Genomic DNA, 20019 nt, shown 5'->3' with positions numbered 1-20019 from the left:
GGACTTACATACCGCTCTGCTTAAAGAATACCACACATGGCAAAATGGCGTTATGCAAAACTGGCAGTGAGACAGCGGCCGTAGATGACAGGAGAGAATGGAAGTTGCGGTGATGTGTACAGGCAGATCTGCAAAGTTGGTGCGTAGGGCCCTCTGCAGAAGGTGTCTGGTTCATCCACGTCCATGCTGACTGCTGTTCATTGGCAATGAATGCTGCCATATGCACGCTTATACGGCAACTGGACATCCACTGAGGGACAAGTGGCGTTTTAAGATAAATCACGTTTTATGCTTCATCGCCGTGAAACGTCAGGAAGCAAACTCTCTGCCACTATCGCCGGAAGGGTCAATGCTGGAGGAGACAGTGTTATGGCATGGGGAGCGTTTTCACTGCATTCCCTAGGAGATCTCGTCATTCTGGAAGTTACAATGGATCAACACAAGTACGCATGTATCCTTGAAGACCATGTCCACCCCTGCACACAGTTCGTTTTTTCTCAGCACAGTGCAATCTAACAGCAGGACAGTGCAGCACGTTAAACAGCGTGCAGTGTACGTGAGCACCAAGGTGAGTTTACTGTACTCCCCTCGTCACTCAACTACCTCGACCGGGCTGTTCGCGCACGGATCCTCAAACTAGAGTCCCAGTGCAGCTGACCACGCCTCTGGCTCCACATCCCGGTCAGTATTTCCAGGACCCCGCATGTCTTGCAGCAGTCCGCACTGCGAAAAAATGGTTATTCCAGTTTTTGACAAGTGATTACATTAATATGGCTGGACAGTGTACAGCCGGCCGGTGTGGCCGAGCGGTTCTAGGCGCTTCAGTCTGGAACTGCGCGACCGCTACGTTCGCAGGTTCTAATCCTGCCTCGGGCATGGATGTGTGTGATGTCCTTAGGTTAGTTAGGTTTAAGTAGTTATAAGTTCTAGGGGACTGATAACCCCCGCAGTTGAGTCCCATAGTGCTCAGAGCCATTTTTTGACAGTGTACATCCACACTCTGTAAACTACTATCAAGTGCATGCCAGAGAATTGGGACGTTTTAATCTTATTTTTCCCGCCAGTTATACGTTCGCTTGGTTTCATTAATCTCTGCAGCCACAGAAGCTATTTAAGAACTCAGCACCGCATCGTTGGATCCGATTACATTTTTCTTTTATTGCAAAATAAGAGAGCACAGATTTGCTGCATCTTCTTATATCTGTCTAGTACGAGCATTAATAAAGCATATGATGTGAGTGCGACTGCTCTGCTGTTATTCAGCATAATTCGCACTTACAGTGATGCATAGTAACAATATGGCACGTACAAAGTGCTCAGCGGCATTTGCGACTGACGTATACTCTGACAAGACAGACAAAAAAGCGACGAACCGCGATGGAATTATCCAAATGAGACGGAAATCGGTAGATGTTACACACGCGTACAGTGAAACAAATGATTAAAATTTCAGAAAAGTGACATACGTGTACAGTGAAAAAGTGGATGATTTATTCGAGAGAAAGACCGTCACAAATACAGCAAGTCAATAACGTGTCGGTCAACCCGCCAGGCTAGCCGAGAGCGTTAACGCGCTGCGTCCTGGACTCGGGTATGCTCGCCGGCCCCGGATCGAATCCTTCCGGCGGATTAACGACGAGGGCCGATGTGCCGGTCAGCCTGGATGCGGTTTTCCACATCCCGATAAGTGAATACCGGGCTGTTCCCCAAGTTCCGCCTCAGTTACACGGCTCGCAGACATCTGAACACATTCACACTATTCCACGGATTACACTCGTCGCAGACAGTTGGGGTACACTGATTCCATCCCGGTGGGTACAGGGTGGTGGCAGGAAGGGCATCCGGCCACCCCATAAACATTAACATGCCAAATCCGATTAACGATGGCTGACCCTGCGTAACTGCGGGACAAGGCTCAGGCGACAGAATAACGTGTCGGTCTACCTGTGACCGTTATACAAGCAGTTGATCGGTTCGCTATTGATTGGTAGAGTTGCTGGGTGTCCTCCTTACAGATATCGTGCCACATTCTGTCAAACTGTCACGTAAGATAGTCAAAATCCCAAGCTGAGTCAAAATCCCAAGCTGGTTGGAGGTCCCTGTTCTCAGTTGGGGAGAGATCAGGCGACCTCGGTAGCTGAGGTATGGTTTGGCGAGCACGAAGACAACCAGTTGAAACTCTCTCCAAGTGCCAGGCATTATCTTGCTGAAATGTAAGTCCAGGATAGCTTGCCATTAATGACAACAAAACAGGGAGCAGAATATAGTCGACACGCCGCAGATGAGAGTCAGAGGGGTCCTGTTGTGAAATGAAGTGGCACCCACCGACCGTCACTCCCAGCTGTGCAACCGTTCAGACGACAGACAGACTAGCAGAGTCCGTGCAGAATACCGTGGCTGTAAGATGCGAAGACAACGGGGTATGCACGGGCAGAGCGCTAGCGTTGGGGGTGCCGGAGGACGGTGTACGGGAAATACCGAGCGCTGGAGGGGAAGGCCGGCCATTCTAAGCTCAAGTCTACGTTCACGTTTTTTGTAAATACTCGTATTAAGTGGGGCCCCTCCACGGCCATACTTGCACGGTGACCATTCAATAAGATCTGTCACTTCTGTTTTGGTTAGTATCTAAAAAGAATGCAGCTGAAAATGCAGTGATTCACTTTCTAGCTTGTTAACCATTTGTAATTTAGAGAAGCGTCATGAGCGACGAATTCCGAGCAAAACCAGCACGTTTCTCTTGTTGTCATGTCACAATTTGCTTCTTTCGCCCAGACGCAGCGGAGTTTACACAGTCTCACCTCACTAACATCTTGTGCAGGTGCAACTGCGAGAAAAATCTCAAACAGTGGTTCATTAATTTTGTTAAGTGAGGAACTGAGGAAAAGTAAGGTCAGTATCTTGCCCGTCCGGTTAGCCGAGCGGTCTAACGCACGGCTTTGCGGAGCGGGAAGTAGCGCCTGGTCCCCGGCACGAATCTGCCCGGAGGACTTGTGTAGAGATTCGGTGAGCCAGCCAGCCTGTGGATGGTTTTTAGGCGGTTTTCCATCTGCCTCGGCAAATGCGGGCTGGTTACCCTTATTCCGCCTCAGCTACACTACGTCGGCGATTGCTGTGCAAACAAGTTCTCCACGTACGCGTACACCACCATTACTCAACGACGCAAACATAGGATAGGGGCTACACTCGTCCGGTGTGAGAAGTTCCCTATGGGGGGGGGGGGGGGGGTCCACCGGGGGCCGAACCGCACAATAACCCTGAGTTCGGTATGGGGCGGCGGAGGGGTGAAGTGGACTGCGGTAGTCGTCGTGGGGTTGTGGAACACTGCGGCTGCGGCGGGGACGGAGCCTTTCCGTCGTTTCTAGGTCCCTGGTTAATATACAGTATAATACAAGGTCAGTATCTTACGAGAAAGAACTTCCTCGGTACAAAATAAACGTGTAATGTATTCACTTCCGTTGTTCCAAAACCAGTACCGTTTCTCGCTTCACTAGCTGCCCTTAAAAATTATGTGGCATCTCATTCTGTCCCTGAATACGCAAGTGTACAGTGGTGTATAAACATTGCATGTGACTAGTATTTGTCATTACAGTTGCTATTTTACGTTAGTGATATAGACGATTCCATGCCGCTCTTGACAGTTAACTGTTAAGCCTTCCACGCTTGTGAGCTATCCTGTATAGAAACGTTTTATGTGGAAATAAATGTTCAGTTCTACCAGATACCACATATTTGGTGACACGACGGCAACTCAACAACACGACCGCGTCGGCTTCAGTGGTCCGCGCTGCTTCGTAACGTGAACGTTCATTACTTCCGCGTTAGCCGGCAGTCACCATGAGCCAGCTACAGGGTGTTTCAAAAATGACCGGTATATTTGAAACGGCAATACAAACTAAACGAGCAGCGATAGAAATACACCGTTTGTTGCAATATGCTTGGGACAACAGTACATTTTCAGGCAGACAAACTTTCGAAATTACAGTAGTTACAATTTTCAACAACAGATGGCGCTGCGGTCTGGGAAACTCTATAGTACCATATTTTCCACATATCCACCATGCGTAGCAATAATATGGCGTAGTCTCTGAATGAAATTACCCGAAACCTTTGACAACGTGTCTGGCGGAATGGCTTCACATGCAGATGAGATGTACTGCTTCAGCTGTTCAATTGTTTCTGGATTCTGGCGGTACACCTGGTCTTTCAAGTGTCCCCACAGAAAGAAGTCGCAGGGGTTCATGTCTGGCGAATAGGGAGGCCAATCCACGCCGCCTCCTGTATGTTTCGGATAGTCCAAAGCAATCACACGATCATCGAAATATTCATTCAGGAAATTAAAGACGTCGGCCGTGCGATGTGGCCGGGCACCATCTTGTATAAACCACGAGGTGTTCGCAGTGTCGTCTAAGGCAGTTTGTACCACCACAAATTCACGAAGAATGTCCAGATAGCGTGATGCAGTAATCGTTTCGGATCTGAAAAATGGGCCAATGATTCCTTTGGAAGAAATGGCGGCCCAGACCAGTACTTTTTGAGGATGCAGGGACGATGGGACTGCAACATGGAGCTTTTCGGTTCCCCATATGCGCCAGTTCTGTTTATTGACGAAGCCGTCCAGGTAAAAATAAGCTTCGTCAGTAAACCAAATGCTGCCCACATGCATATCGCCGTCATCAATCCTGTGCACTATATCGTTAGCGAATGTCTCTCGTGCAGCAATGGTAGCGGCGCTGAGGGGTTGCCGCGTTTGAATTTTGTATGGATAGAGGTGTAAACTCTGGCGCATGAGACGATACGTGGACGTTGGCGTCATTTGGACCGCAGCTGCAACACGGCGAACGGAAACCTGAGGCCGCTGTTGGATCACCTGCTGCACTAGCTGCGCGTTGCCATCTGTGGTTGCCGTACGCAGTCGCCCTACCTTTCCAGCACGTTCATCCGTCACGTTCCCAGTCCGTTGAAATTTTGCAAACAGATCCTTTATTGTATCGCTTTTCGGTCCTTTGGTTACATTAAACCTCCGTTGAAAACTTCGTCTTGTTGCAACAATACTGCGTTCTAGGCGGTGGAATTCCAACACCAGAAAAATCCTCTGTTCTAAGGAATAAACCATGTTGTCCACAGCACACTTGCACGTTGTGAACAGCACACGCTTACAGAACCCAGAATGGCGCACCCACAGACTGCGTTGTCGTCTATATCTTTCACATCACTTGCAGCGCCATCTGTTGTTGAAAATTGTAACTACTGTAATTTCGAAAGTTTGTCCGCCTGAAAATGTACTGTTGTCCTAAGCATATTGCAACAAACGGTGTATTTCTATCGCTGCTCGTTTAGTTTTTATTGCCGTTTCAAATATACCGGTCATTTTTGAAACACCCTGTACGAGCAGCACAGCTAATAAGGTTACAATTAAACCCACGCCGTTCTGGCAACACAACCCGGTGTTATCGTTTGCGCAGCTTGAAAGCCGGTTCGTCCTCGCGCAGATATCAGCAGACGAAACGAAGTACCGGTGTAGCTGTGTAGTCGCAGTACTAACAGAAGACTTAGCTGCTGAGGTGCAAGATGTCCTTGCTGCACCACCCAACGCCAAATCGTATCCGTCGATTAAGAACGCGCTTGTCACAATCGAAAGCTAAGCTACTAGAGAAGCTTTTACGGACTGAGAAGTTGGGCGATCGAACCCCGCCACAACTTGTACGCCGTTTGAGCACTTTGGCAAGCAACACAGTGAGTGACGACGTGCTGCACAGCAATATTTGGTTGTCCTGATTACCCTCGGATACTTAAAAAAAAAAAAATCTAACAGTGCGCGCGGGTGGTATAAATGCACTATAGTTCGATCCACTAACAATGGCGGTTCGCGCATGTTGAGGCACGAAAGGGAATGACATAGTTGACGATTCGAAGCGTTAGTAGCGGTACGCGCATGCGCGTGCTTTCCTCTTGAAGGAAGCGTATATCCTGCAAATTATGTCTCTCACTTGTTCATGCAGAATTTATCTCTTATCACCGATGAAATACACTACTGGCCATTAAAATTGCTTCACCAAGAAGATATGCAGATGATAAACGAGTATTCATTTGACAATTATATTATACTAGAACTGACATGTGATTACAATTTCACGCAGTTTGGGTGCATAGATCGTGAGAAATCAGAACCCAGAACCACCACCTTTGGCCCTAATAACGGCCTTGATACGCCTGGGCATTGAGTCAAACAGAGCTTGGATGGCGTGTTCAGGTACAGCTACCCATGGAGCTTCAACACGATACCACAGTTCATCAAGAGTAGTGACTGGCGTATTGTGACGAGCCAGTTGCTCGACCACCATTGACCAGACGTTTTCATTTGGTGAGAGATCTGGAGAATGTGCTGGCCAGGGCAGTAGTCGAACATTTTCTGTATCCAGAAAGGCCCGTACAGTACCTGCAACATGCGGTCGTCCATTATCGTGCTGAAATGTAGGGTTTCGCAGCAAATCGAATGAAGGTTAAATGTAATGTCCACTGTTCAAAGCGCCGCCAATGCGAACAAGAGGTGACAGAGACGTGTAACCAATGGCACCCCATACCATCACGCCGGGTGATACGCCAGTATGGCGATGACGAATACACGCTTCCAATGTGCGTTCTCCGCAGTGTCGCCAAACGCGGATGCGGCCATCATGATACTGTAAACAGAACCTGGATTCATCTGAAAAAATGACTTTTTGCCATTCGTGCACCCTGGTTCGTCGTTGAGTACACCATCTGAGGCGCTCCTTTCTGTGATGCAGTGTCAAGGGTAACCGCAGCCATGGTCTCCGAGCTGATAGTCCATGCTGCTGCAAACGTCGTCGCACTGTTCGTGCATATGGTTGTTGTCTTGCAAACCGCCCCCATCTGTTGATTCAGGGATCGAGACGAGGATGCACGATCCGTTACAGCCAAGCGGATAAAATGCCTGTCATCTCGACTGCTAGTGATACGAGGCCGTTGGGATCCAGCACGGCGTTCCATATTACCGCCCTGAACCCACCGATTCCATATTTTGCTAACAGTCATTGGATCTCGACCGACGCGAGCAGCAATGTCGCGAGACGATAAACCGCAATCGCGATAGGGTAAAAACCGACCTTTATCAAAGTCGTAAACGTGATGGTTCGCATTTCTCCTCCTTACACGAGGCATCACAACAACGTTTCACCAGGCAACGCCAGTCAACTGATGTTTGTGTATGAGAAATCGGTTGGAAACTTTCCTCATGTTGTAGGTTGTAGGTGTTGCCACCGGCGCCAGCCTTGTGTGAATGCTCTGAATGTTCTTTTCATATCACAGCATCTTCTTCCTGTCGGTTAAATTTCGCGTCTGTAGCACTCATCTTTGTGGTTTAGCAACTGTAATGGCCAGTAGTGTATAAATTCACTAAACAACTCCCTGCGATCACGTTTAATTCTCGCATCAGCTACGGCATTCAGAGCAGAGCGCTCAGAACACTACTCGACGCTCATTGGCTGTGGGAGTATGCGTGACGTAGATGCGCAGTACGAGCCTAAAGTCGACCGCCACCGTTCGTGCCTCCAACTACAGCACAAACAGCGGACAGGGTCACCGAGATATATCGAGCAAGAAACGTGTAAACACTGACAACACGTCTCCGGTGACACCAGCATCGCTCCAGTCGCAGCTAGCGGTGCCTACCACGTATTATAGACGACGCATCACCAGTCGTCCGAGAAGTCGTAACCGCTCGCCGTCGGCACAAAACTTGTGCTGGTACCACAATAAATTCATCAACGGCGCGCGGAACTGTACAACACCATGCAAGTGAAAGCATGAAGCGGAAACTACATTCTTTCATCGGAAACGTCTCTAGTTAGTGGAATGTTGTTGTTGTTGTGGTCTCCAGTCCTGAGACTGGTTTGATGAAGCTCTGCATGCTACTCCATCCTGTGCAAGCTTCTTCACCAGTACCTACTGCAACCTACATCCTTCTGAATCTGCTTAGTGTATTCATCTCTCGTTCTCCCTCTACGATTTTTACCCTCCACGCTGCCCTCCAATACTAAATTGGTGATCCCTTGATGCCTCAGAACCTGTCCTACCAACCGATCCCTTCTTCTAGTCAAGTTGTGCCACAAACTCCTCCCCAATTCTGTTCTATACCTCCTCATTAGTTATGTGATCTACCCATCTAATCTTCAGCATTCTTCAGCAGTACCACATTTCGAAAGCTTCTATTTTCTCCTTGTCCAAAAAATATTTATCGTCCATGTTTCACTTCCATACATGGCTACGCTCCATACAAATACTTTCAGAAACGACTTCCTGACACTTAAATTTCTCTTCTTCAGAAACACTTTCCTTGCCATTGCCAGTCTACATTTTGTATCCTCTCTACTTCGACCATCATCAGTTATTTTGCTCCCCAAATAGCAAAACTCCTTTACTACTTTAAGTGTCTCATTTCCTAATCTAATTCCCTCAGCATCACCCGACTTAATTCGACTACATTTCATTATCCTCGTTTGATTTTGTTGATGTTCATCTTATATCCTCCTTTCAAGACACTGTCCATTCCGTTCAACTGCTCTTCCAAGTCCTTTGTTGTCTCTGACAGAATTACAGTGTCATCGGCAAACCTCAAAGTTTTTATTTCTTCTCCATGGATTTTAATACCTGCTCCGAATTTTTCTTTTGTTTCCTTTACTGCTTGCTCAATATACAGATTGAATAACATCGGCGAGAGGCTACAAGTCAGTGGAATAACACAGTAGATAATGAGGTTTTGCGTAATAACAATATGGCAAAATACTCTCCTCTTTGCGAGCTATCATTTGCTAACATCTCATTTCGATATCTATAATCGTTTATGAAACATGAGGAATGTTGTCGGTATTTCACTCTAGCTTTATCGCTGGCGCAGCGCGATTGCAAATGAGTCTCCTACGTCATATCAATTTTCTCGGATTGTTGACAGATACAGACCTCCACCCAAGTATAAGAAAAATTTAATACGTTAGCTAAATTTCAAATGCAGCGACATATTTTGTAATATGCACCAAACACGAAATCACAGCGGCAACACTGAAAACTTTTTCGAATTTCGGGCAGTGTCTTACTTCCACGTAAATATCACTATAACTATGACCATTAAGAAAACGAAGCGCACGTCTTAATGAACCTGACATATAAAGCAAGCTACAAGTAAAGCAGAAACGAACTTTTTTTACCGAATAGTTCATGTGAAGTCGTTTGACATAGAACTGTTTTCTCAGACTGCGATTTTACTACACGATATCGACGTCCCATAGGTCTGATCGTAGATGGATCGTAGAGTTAATAAATGCAAAGCTGTATGGGAAGCTATTAAAACAGAAACAAACTGTGATGATAAAGTATACCAGACACCAATTCCACCTGATATTTTAAATGCGCATTTTGTCAGTCCTCAATCAGATAACAGCATAATGGAGAACTTGAGTATGACAGAGGCTCTGCAGCCAGAAATGAACAGTAAGCAGACAGCAGCTTTCACGACTTACGTAACTGAGAAGATGTCCAATGAATCAATAGCTAAGCTCAGTAATTCTAGAGCAGAGGATTACTATGGTCTCTCAAACTGTGTTATTAAATACATCAGAAATTAAATTGTAACGCCACTGACTAAAATAATCAACAAAATTTCAAATGAAGGTAATCATCCAGAATGTTTAAAAATATCTGTAGTTAAACCAGGAGATATAGCATCACCAGATAACTATCGGCCAATATCACTTATATCTATAATATCAAAAATAATAGAATACTGCATGCATAAACAGATGAGTCAATATTTTGAACATAATAATATATTCACCTCTTCACAGTATGGTTTCAGATCTAGCCTTTCTACAGTCAAAGCAACTGAGAGTATGGTAGCAAGATATACAATTGTTTTGAAAATAAAGATATTATCTGTGCAACATTGTTGGACCTCAGGAAGGCTTTTGATATGGTCTCCCACAATATTCTCATAAAAAACTCTACCACTATGGAGTGAGAGAGAATGCTCTATGCCTAATGCAGTCATACTTGGAAAATAGAAAACAGTTAAGGTAAATAATCAAATGTCAGAATGTCTCCCAGTTGTAAAGGGTGTACCTCAAGGATCTGTTCTTGGACCTTTTTTCATTATTTATATAAATGATTTACCTGTAGTTGTATCATGTAATGCAATGCTATATGCTGATGACACAACACTCATCACATGTGATACCAATCTTGAAAATGTGCAACACAGCATGGCAGTGGCATTGGAGTGGTGCACTACTTGGTTTGAGGCAAATGTACTGCAGAAGAATGATAGTAAAACTGAAGCTATTTTATTCAGTCTGAATGCTCCCAGTCATGGAAACAAAACAGTAAAATTATTAGGATTTCATATAGATCAAAAGCTCAGCTGGGATACTCACACAGCGAAGATATGTGGCAAATTGGCATGTGCCATATGAAGGGCTTATTTCAGCAGTGGTGCAAGTCCATTTTTGTTCATTCTGAGATACAGAGTCCTAAAGTTAAACGAGTGCTGAAAAATCTGCAGTCCAGATACCAGAAATATTCTTAAGCCCTTCATTTATTTGCTGTACAAGCTGAGGAGCAGTGTCAGTAAAGAACTTCTGTCGTATGCGTATTTGGCATTCTTCCACACCTGAGTTATGGAATACTGTTATGGGACAATTCCGTAGGCTCAAAATTAATGTTTAAATGGCAAAAGAAAGCCATAAGGTGCATAGCAGAACTTAGCCGATGTGAAACATGTCGAGATTATTTTAAGAAACTAAATATAATGACAGTGCCTGGCCTTTATATTTACAACTGGCTTGTCTTCATTAAAGAGAATCTGAGAAAATTTGACTTAAGGAGAACAGTTCATGACCATAACATACGAAGTGAACATGCAATTAATAAGCCATATGCTAGGCTTGCAAAGACACGTAACAGCTACAAATATCTTGATCCTGTCTACTTCAACAAATTACCTGAAATGCCTACACAGTGCCAGTAAATAAGTTTAAAACTAGTCTTTCGAGGTGGATCAAAAGTAAAGTTCCTTGAGTATGTGACAAATGACACACTTTCCTTATGAGAATGAACTATAAATTGACTGCAAACTATACATATGCCATATTGTGCTACTATTTTATTACTGTTTCATGTACTTATTGTTACTTATCTGTTTGGTTATTTATTTGTCATTCACTGAGCTATGTAGCTCATTTATCTTGTAGTTGAACTATTAGGAAACTTCTTGTTGTTATTTACATTTGTACAAATATGTATTGCATCCATCCTGGATTATTATATTGTACTTAATAACATTTGTCATGGCGAAGTTTATATTATTATTATTGTTATTATTATTACGAATTGCATGTAAATATGCTCAACGGTGAAATAAAATAAAACATTTGTATTTCTATTTTTCGGTTCCCCGCTTGTCCATTTCTCTATTACTGTACAGAACAAACAGCCACAACACGTGTGTCTAAATGTACATGTGCGAATCTTCGAACAAGAGGGAAATGATATTGTTTTCGCTCAGTTTCGCTATTGCAGCACTTTCGGTGAGACATAGGTGAGAGCGAGAGAGAAGCATTTACAGACAAGGACAGAGCGAGATATTGCCCTCTCCACCTTTGGAGGAGAACACCGGCAACCGCTAAGCAGTACGTCGGGAACTATCTGCAACAGCCTGTAACATCAGCAATCTTGCCCAGCCACGCCGCAAAATTGCCGTCCTTTGCAGCAACTTTAAAAATATGATGACGGCAATGTTATTGCTGCCAGATACATCCGTACAGTATGCACATCTAAACGCACGTTTAAGAATGACAGTACATCCCTCCCTCCCTAGCACCGTGGTGCCCGAATAAGGTGGAAACATGAACACTCGGAATGGTATCCACAGCAGTGGCGTCGGGTTTTCTTCACGAACGAGCGCTGGATTTGCCTGGCGCTTGATGACTGTGGAGGCGGTCAGGTACAGGTGTACGGCTCGGTCATGCTGGTCGACTGGTTTAGCAGGCAGGTGGATGAAGAGAGTAGTTCTCATTTATCAAGCTTAATTTTTTCTTTGTTCAGTGTTGTTCGGTTATACAAAAATATGAGATGCGTGTAATTATGTCCACTACATTATAACGAACAAAAATCGCATAAAAACATTTTTATTTTCTTATCCCCAAAAATATCGTTCAGAAGTAGCTGATTAACCACTAACTTTCTTATATTCATCTTCGTTATTAATGATGCTGTGTTAATTTTAACAACACAACATATGAATCTGTGATGAAGAAATCACATTTTCATTTAAAAATCCTAATTCTTTGATAAATTGTCTTTTTATGCCGTGGAACCTTATGATGATAACTAGATACAACATGAAGCATTTACTGCTTATATTTCTCGCTTTTTGTAAGTTATTAAATCTAGTCCATCACAAGACTGTTCCCTGTCTCTTTCACATTATTTAGAACTTTCAGTTTCTTAATTAGGTTTGGTTCGTTCACGACAGCGTTGTTTTCATGATGTTCCAACGGATCTGTCTTAAGGAACCTGACCCTGAAGTCAGATGTGGCATACAAAACCCCCTTGTACTAGAAACAAACTATTCAGTCCTATTATTGGTATGGGATTTTTATCAATTCCTAGGTGAATTCTTTCATTTTCTTAGTTGATAGTCCTACACTGAGTATTTTATTTTTATTTCAGGAGAAAAATTAGGATCAAACACCTACAAAGCGGCAGAACAGGATACACGTTCCGAAAATGATTTTTCAGTTTTTATGATGCCACACGAAGTTCATCACAATCGACAATTTGGAGTTTGTAAACTTCTGAAATAATACGGTGCTTCGGCTTCAAATGGCGCACAGAATCATGCATCTATATACACAGTGCTAACGGAAATACAAATGCCACAACTTGCATCATCTGCTTGTGGCGATAATTTAGATTAATCACGGAACATAAAGATTTTCCAGCAATAAATAGCTTTCATTATCTATATTGCATGATGAATAGCCGCTGGAGCATAAAATATACTCCAAAAAGATGATGTTACCACAAGACAGATAGCAGTTAATTCTAAAACTTCAGTATAATCCTCTCTAGGCCGCTGTGCTGTGCAAGTTACTCAAATAAAACCATGGATTGGAGATACATCTGTTTGATCGTACTGTTGCTTGAACATTCCGTGCTGACTTTTAGTTTGGAAATTTTAACATTGATTCCAGACGAAACATTTTAATTTTTTTTTCAATATTAGGTTAGTCAGACTTTTGTTTTTACAGCTTTTCTTTTCTTCAAAAACGGTTCTGACAATGATACCATTTCCTTGATATGTCAAGATAAATACAACTTCTCAAAGTACATGCGTCTCTAAACCGCCTGTATGTAATATTATTACGAAAACTAATTGCTTAACACTTGGCTAAAAGTCCCGTTAATGAGAATTTCATAGACAATTTTGTCCGTCTTTTCCGTAGTAAGTTGAGCGACCGAAATATACGTAAAATTCCCTGCAATAATTAAGTAGTGTTTTTTTCCTTTTATTAGATTTTCAAATACTTACATATGCAAAATTTGTATCATAAGTACATAAATATGTAAAATATTGAGTTGTCGAACTTTTTATTCGCTTAGCTTTGTTCTCTTCACAACTGCCTCTTCTTCTCAGAAACTCTCTCTCTCTCTTTCTATCTCAAATAACTCGAGATGATGATGATGATGATGATGTGTGGTTTGTGGGGCTCTCAACTTCGCGGTCATCAGCGCCCATACAAAGTCCCAATTTTTACCCATTCCAATTTTTTCACGCAATCCAATCGAGCCACTGTCACGAATGATGATCATGAAATGATGAGGACAACACCAACACCAAGTCCCCGGGCAGAGAAAATCTGCAAGCCGATCCGGAATCGAACCCAGGACCCCGTGATCCAGAGGCAGCAACGCTAGCCACCAGACCACGAGCTGCGGACAATAACTGTGGTGATCGATTCCCTATATGAACCTTGGTGACCCTCTCAAACATTTATTTGTCAAAAATGGGTCATTCAAAGCATTAGCACGGGAAATGCTTTTCGCTGACGAGCGTTCGACAGTATTCCAGCATTTTTTGTTGTTACGTCCTTTGTCGATACGAATCTTCTGATTCTGGGATGCAGTTTGTAAGTTCCTTTGTCGGAATTTCTGCTTTTCTCAGTTAGTGTTGACAGTTTCACGCAGATTTAATTTACACAGGCAGAGTGTAAAAGACCATTAACATTTGTTTGGCAGATGGCAGCTTGCTTCCATTTATTTCATGCGAGTAATACCAAAGCAAACGATATGTGGATGAATATATATGTACTTAATACTAATGCTTCCTTCCCTCGAAGGTTTGGGCATTAAAGAGGGGCGGTTCGATGTGGTTTGTCCTGTCTCTGCCTGTCTTGAGGTCACTGGCCCGTCACATCACATGACCAATGTGATTTGTGAAATGAAAACTTATTCAGTTAAGGTGAATAAAGTAAACAACATGCCACATTATATAAATGAATGTATTCATTGTGCAGAAGTAATATTTCGTTAAGCTGGTGGTTCAAAAATGGTTCAAATGGCTCTGAGCACTATGGGACTCAACTGCTGAGGTCATTAGTCCCCTAGAACTTAGAACTAGTTAAACCTAACTAACCTAAGGACATCACAAACATCCATGCCCGAGGCAGGATTCGAACCTGCAACTGTAGCGGTCTTGCGGTTCCAGACTGCAGCGCCTTTAACCGCACGGTCACTTCGGCCGGCTAAGCTGGTGGTTTTTTCAGGACTTTCCGACGACACCTGTTTCCTTTAACCTACTGAGCCCAAATTTCACACAGCTCATTTGTATATGGAATGGAATCAGACTTGGGGGAGAGGGGGGGGGGTGAGTCTAACAAAAACTATCGAAAATTTTAAGAAGAGTCTTATAGGAGTCATGTTACTGGGTCAGACATGTTTTGAACTAGAATAATCTACGGATGTTGGGCACCTCCAGTCGCTAACGCGGGGTGGATAGGATACTTCAGCTTATTGCCCTGTCTACAGTCAACAATTCGGCGATGGATTCGCCTTTCAAGACGACAATGCACGACACACTGCGACCACCACGTCAACAGCTTCCTCCATGAAGCAGGATTCAGCTGAATGGAATGGTTTGCGGTATCTGCTGACATGAGACGTATCGAGTGTATTTGAGTCCAATTGAAACCATCATTGCGTCGCCGTAGGATCCCTCTTCAAATCCTGAATGACCACGTGGGAGCTGTCGCCGAAGAGTGGCAGAGAAATGAGCAGCAACGCCCCAACCAGAGTATGGGTAGCATTGAAAAGAGTATCCCAGAACGGTACTGAATATTATCCAGCAGCAAATTTTGTTTGGCGGATGTGCAAAGATGTGCACTTTCGAGAGATTGCTCTTATTTTAGTTGCTACTTTTCTTTTTTACTCACAGTACTGATATTTTTTAGTTTCATTAGACTTATTCTTTCGTTGCTTGTCCCCCTCAATCTATGACCACCCACATTATAAGATACGTTGATAGTGCAAAATCTTTTTTGTACATTAATGTACCGGATGTCTCCCTTAAAGAGTCAACTGCACTTCCTCAGGCACTTTGGCAAATTTCAGGAACTTTGTTTTTGAAGTATATAGGTGGAATCAGCCTATACGAATAGCGCTAATCCTGTGTTTTATACGACGTCCACTGTGAATAACAAACACCGGTTTGTTTCTCATTTCAAATATTTTTTAAGTGCAATTTTATAAATCCATTCGATAGGCTGTCTCAGAGTAGTCTAACGCCATATTTAGTTTAAAGACATAGAGTAACAGGTCCAAAAAATACGAAGATTAACCAGTATTTATTTATTTTACATGTCCAGGACATGAAATTATTAGAATACTGGTGGGGCATTCATAACATAAAGAGATTAATTACCTATAAAGTATCGGATTCAGACAAAATTCAATACAGTAAAGACAGAGAGTACAAGGGTGGAGCCTTACCGAAGATCGTGCATGGAAAATGTTATTATTATTATCTCCAGAGATGTATGATAAATTTATTAAATCAGTCCACGTCATCTCACGCAAATATATCCCAAGAGGACGCAGAACGAAATATATCCCAGGAGTTCATGAGCTCCAAGCCTCTCTTGGGGAGATACGAACAACTGTTTGACAATGACCCATTCTCTGAGGAGACAACCCAAACAGGCGAAGACCTTCTGCATACTGTATCGGCTTCCAGAAGTAAAAAACGCTGTGACCTAGTATCAAATCTAGAAATGAAACAGAACAGGTGAAAAGCGTGGAAATTCTGAAGACTCTTAACAAGTTAACACCTGATCAAATAGCCCATCCATTACTTCATAGTGGTTACAGAAAAAAAGATTTAAAAACTCCAAATGGCTGATAAGAAAGAGTATCCTATATTCTAGCTACACTAATGCGTGGTTGGTAACAGACATAGCCTGTTGAAACGTTCTTTGTGTAGTCCAGATCTCAAACTAATTCGTTCAACACTCAAGGAGTACGGGTAAAATGTCTCAATTTCAAGTCATCGTATCCCAATTAATTACTCAAAGCATTTCTGCCAGTTTGAGTACACAATCGTATGTAAGATATTTATTTATATAACAAATGGCTCTGAGCACTATAGGACTCAACATCTGAGGTCATCAGTCCCCTAGAACTTAGAACTATTTAAACCTAACTAACCTAAGGACGACACACACATCCATGCCCGAGGCAGGATTCGAACCTGCGACCGTAGCGGTCGCGCGGTTCCAGACTGAAGCGCCTAGAGCCGCTCGGCCACTTCGGCCGGCTTTATATAACATATTTCGCTCTTCTGGAAGGGGACTGCCACAAATATACCTGTTAAATGTTTCCGAAATCTAAGAAAACGTATGTACTTCAATCGAGAAGTGTCATCGTGAAGTTATAGTTAGAAATACAAAAACAATAAATGTTTTCCTGTCTTTTCTGGTACATTTTTCTCGTACTTTTTTTATTTCCTTTCCTCGTATGTTGTCTTCTATGAGTCAATTTTTTCAAGATGTAGCACAGGGCCTTTTTGTAACAAGAGTGCTTACTTCTACAAACCCAACTCGCTCAGACGCAAAGAAAAGTATGGAAGTGAACGCATTATAATTCAGGATGCAATCACAGGTTCTGAAATGCAATGTGTGATGCAATAAAGCACGAATATTTGTAACAAAAGGAAGTATTTTTTACGTGTTTCCAATACATTTATTCTTACAACTTATATAACGGATTATTCTACGTTAATTCTCAGACTAACCGCTTGTTATGTACCTGCTGACCACCACACACCCGTCCATGTCCACAGAAGTATAAAACTCGGCGATATTATCGCATGTCCGCGTTCGATACATCAGAGTTGCTCGGGAAGTAACAGCAGTGGCATTATCAGCAAAAATTTGGTTCGGAGGTCACTGCCAAACGAGACGTCGGTCGTCTTTTTTACCTAAAACTTTTGTGAAAATAAGTAATTGGTCAGTTAGGCCCAAGTTCACAAATAATATTCAAAGTAAATCGTACTAAAAATATAAATTATTTACAAACATGTCATTAGAGTACATACGGCAACAGGCTGGTCTGTTACAGACAAGTTACTGACCACTTAGTTCTATTAAGGATACAGGGTACTTTTCCGGGTCAATATTATCTAAAAATCAACACATATATCTTTCCGGCACTGTTTATGATTTATATGTTTTACAGATTTTTTGTTGATATCAGGCAATGCAGCACACTTTCTATGCAAATTAGAAGTATTCTGAATATTTTTGAACCTGCTTAGGGTTATTAAAAAATACAAAGAAATTGATGCATTTTTTTTAACAAAATGCTTCCTCAAATTGTGGTGCCATTTAATCCAATGTTATACATTTGAAGGGGAACAAATTTTTACTAGATATGCATGACACGATGGCTGAGGTACTAGACCTATTTAATTCCATCTAATATGTGTATTACAAAGAAAAAAAATATCATCTTACATTTTAATTTTTATAATTTTTTCCTAATAATAATATTTTCTATAATTTAGTTGATTCTGCAATAATGATTAGATCTACTACATAAGTATGTACTAATTCAAGTTACAGAAAAAAATTAGAGTAATGCTTTATAAACTTTAGGAAATATTTGCACCTGAATTCTGAAAAAAAACAACTTGTGGGAAATTGCGAATCAAGATATGAGTCCAATTAAACTGCGCCTCAGAACATTCCTGAAGCATAGTCTTCATCCTGCAGCATTTCTTCATCTTCAAGTTTCCTCTTGGCATTCCTTTTAGCACCGCTTGCTTCTTTGGTAACTTGAAGAACAAATCTTTCAGCTTCATGCACCCGTTGTCTGTCACATGCAAGCAATTGATCTTTCGTATTAGAGCCACATTTTGTGCCTAAATTTCTTCCAACCTTCCTTTTACTCCATCATTGAAACATATCACTGTATATAGTACACCAACTTTTAATGTATTTAGTCCTACAAAAACATTATTAACTAATATTTCCCAAATACAATGGTTGAAACTTTTATTTGTTTTCTGAGTGCCCTCATGAAGACATTTACTGAGCAAAACAGGGTCTCTCAGGTCTCTAAAATTGGTTTTATTTCATTCAAAACAAGCTCAGGATTGGATTGGATTGTATTGTTTGGGGGAAGAGACCAAACAGCGAGGTCATCGGTCTCATCGGATTAGGGAAGGATGGGGAAGGAAGTCGGCCGTGCCCTTTCAAAGCAACCATCCAGGCATGTGCCTGGAGCGATTTAGGGAAATCACGGAAAACCTAAATCAGAATGGCCAGACGCGGGATTGAACCACTGCACCATCTCGCTCGGTAAACAGGCTCAGGAAGAGAATGCTTATGATGGTATATTTGACCACTTTCTTTTGCTTTTTTGGTAACCACACCAAGAATCTGCTCCTTTAGAGCAAAATCCGTGAACAGGGTGTTCATCTGTGGACAACTTATGAAAGTAGATGGCCCTTACAGCTTTTATCATTGCTGTAACATCATTCAGACGTGCAGTTCGTCTAATGGACAGCCCATAATAACTCCGAAGAAGGTCTATTTCAGTTTATGTCAATCTGCCTCGGCCAGACAGAGATTTTCCGTCAGATAGCAACTTTCCTTTCATTTCTCTTTGTAGCTTCCTCGATCAGCACCCATCATCTTTAGCACACGTCCACAACACTCCACTTGTGTTACCAAGGTATCACCATAAACGTTGAACTCATTAATTTTATCGAAAGCTTTAGAGTCCCCATCGCCTAGATACTTCGTATATCTAACGTTATGAATGGGCACCGACCTCTGAAGTATTTTTAGACCTCCATCACACTCCGTACCTCCACTGTAACCATCATAATTCTTAGGACACTGGTGTTCAATATGCCCTTCAGTGTTACCATGGCAGGTGTGGCAGTACTTAGATAAGCACTCAACTTAGATTTAACAACAACATTCAAGGAACGATGTCTTCGACGTTGCCATGTCCCATCAAGTGCAACAGCAATGTCCCTGGTTCCACTAATATTTACAGTTGCTTCTACTGCACGTTTCATAGATGCTATAGACACAACCGTCAAGGCACATAAAAGTATTTTTATGTACTTACTGAACCTACTGGGGGCAGGAGGAAGATCCATCAAACCACAAAACGTTTAAGCAGCCTTTATTCCTTTTCCTATTACATGTGTTGCATACACTAACATCAATTTCACGTCATATGAATTATGCACATTGTTCGAAGTCATTTTTGAGGTACATTTATTGCAGGATCTGCACTGAACAATTAATTTTGATGCTAAACTCTTCCTGCTACTTTTTTGTTCAGTTATTTCCAGAAAGCATACACCATCACATTGTTTATATTTCGCCACTTCCTTTATCAAAGAAGATAAGATGCCCACATTAACAACAACAAACCCAC

At 42.4% G+C, this 20019-nt stretch overlaps 1 protein-coding gene across 2 annotated transcripts in view; it reads right to left on the bottom strand.

The window, feature by feature from the left end:
- Nucleotides 1-20019, bottom strand: part of LOC126194815 (uncharacterized) — a 363667-nt gene that overhangs the window by 290162 nt on the left and 53486 nt on the right. Inside the window, exon 1 of one of the 2 annotated variants that reach the window (XM_049933142.1) lies at nt 17371-17391. The exons of the other annotated variant lie outside the window; for it this stretch is intronic. The gene's annotated coding sequence lies outside the window, so the exon portion shown is untranslated. Of the gene's footprint in view, nt 1-17370; nt 17392-20019 lie in introns of those variants that run through there. 2 annotated transcript variants of the gene reach the window in all.

The sequence above is a fragment of the Schistocerca nitens genome, chromosome 7, assembly GCF_023898315.1.
Source record: "Schistocerca nitens isolate TAMUIC-IGC-003100 chromosome 7, iqSchNite1.1, whole genome shotgun sequence".
NCBI classification, from domain to species: Eukaryota; Metazoa; Arthropoda; class Insecta; order Orthoptera; family Acrididae; genus Schistocerca; species Schistocerca nitens.
The sequence above is the reverse complement of the archived record's forward strand: the minus strand, read 5'-3'. Positions and strand labels throughout refer to the sequence as shown.